The sequence below is a fragment of the Phragmites australis genome, chromosome 9 (assembly GCF_958298935.1).
Source record: "Phragmites australis chromosome 9, lpPhrAust1.1, whole genome shotgun sequence".
Classification (NCBI taxonomy): domain Eukaryota; kingdom Viridiplantae; phylum Streptophyta; class Magnoliopsida; order Poales; family Poaceae; genus Phragmites; species Phragmites australis.
In genome coordinates, this window is record NC_084929.1 from 20,974,581 (window position 1) to 20,976,293 (window position 1,713).

Sequence of the window (1,713 nt, forward strand, 5' to 3'; positions counted from 1 at the left end):
GCTTCTCCCACTCTGCAAACTGGTGGAGGTGGACATAGGAATCGGGTGAGTAGAGTCCGCGTGGTGGTTTAGTTTTGACCGGGACTTACTCACAGTGCTTGTGGACCGGTGAACTCCAAATCACACACATTTCATCTCCCATGCGGGGAGATGGCACGTACACTTCTGGATGTCTCGCTCTTACTTGGCCTACAATGTGCGGGGCCAGTGGTGGGTGCATGGATGTCAACATCCTTCGATGTGGAGACCTTTGGTAGGATATTATTCATGTGTCCCGGAACTGACTATGATTTCATGATATTCTACACTACACTCATAACGCCTCGTTTATCAATCACAGCCTTGTCTCTTTAGGCAATGGATCGATGTGGTGAAGCCGCCTTTCAATGGTGAATGCATTAGAGAGGTCAAAACCAAATGGGAGTATGAGACTAGGATGGAGGAAGCACGCCTGAGGCAAAAGGCACATCAGAAGCGGCAACAGGAACGTCAGCTGTCACTCCATCCACCTGCAAACCCAAATCGAAGAGCAACCATAGCCCAATCCCCAAATCACATACACCACAGCATCACAGCCCAATCCTCAGATTGAACAGTAAACCCCAGAAATCTCTCGCATGCAAGTATGCAAATCGCATGCTTTTAGCTAAACATAGAAAGTACAATCACTCCTAATTAATCCAATTACCAAACAAAGACTAAAATGAGGCATTGGGGATGTCCTCCAGCTTAGTTCAAGAGCCCTGCAACACAGAAAGTAACAAAGGATTAGCTAACGTGAACAAATGAACAAACTTTCCAATATGAAGCAGGAAGAAGAATGGAAAAGGGGTGTTCAACCATCCCAGAATAGCTATTTTTAGCATTGTACCGCGTTAGCCCGTACGAAAATCACAGATTGTCAGTGCTCGAAAACTAATAATCTCATCCGAAAACAACAAATCAGGGCGAAATGCGAAAGATCGAGCAAGGAGTGGAGAATGTCTCACCTGGAGAATAGCAAGGGACTTCTTGACGGGTGTGATGCGCGAGGCGAGCTCCGTGTGCCTCTCGACTGTCTTCCTCTCCCTAGACGGCAGCTCAATCATGGGTGTTGCCTTCTTCAGCAGTAGCATCTTCTTGTCCGCCTCCCCCTTCTTCCACCGCCCATGCTTCTTCTCCAGCTTCTCCAGCTGCTGCGGTGTCTCCTCCTACTTGTGGTGACAGACTGTTTAATCCAATTACCAGACAACGACAAGGTGAGGAGCTTCAACTCCGGGCTGGTGCACGGGTTCAAGAACCTGTTCGGCAGGAGACTAGAGACCCAAAGCGGACGACGGCGACACAACAAAGAGGAGGAGCAGCAGCTAGGAGTGGCAAGGTAGGAGTGAGTGAGGGAGAGGAAGAGATAAGGTGGAGAGATATGGACTGAAGAAATGGATGTGTGAGGACTGAGGAAGAGATAAGATGGAGCCAAAAGTGAGCCGAACGGATGCGAGGACGAGTCAAAACGTGATTCGAAGAAAATTTTGGATTCGACACATTCTGTGCGGTTGTCACTACAACCGACGCTGATAGTCGACTATCAGTGTCGGTTCATGTTACCAACCTGCACTGATGTATCTGGACCGGTTGGTAACACGAAACATCATTGATAGTCTGTTTCAGTGCCGGTTCTTAACACCTCGATCATTGTTCGCATGTGGAAGCTTAAGAATCGGAACTGATATATCT

General features: G+C 48.1%; 1 long non-coding RNA gene across 1 annotated transcript; it reads right to left on the minus strand.

Moving 5' to 3' along the window:
- Positions 1 to 618: 618 nt before the first annotated feature.
- On the minus strand, positions 619 to 1,407 carry LOC133929774 (uncharacterized). The gene is made up of 2 exons (XR_009911653.1): positions 990 to 1,407; positions 619 to 743 (listed from the first exon to the last, which is right to left on the minus strand). It is a non-coding gene; the product is annotated as an uncharacterized LOC133929774 (long non-coding RNA).
- Between the last annotated feature and the right edge of the window lie 306 nt (positions 1,408 to 1,713).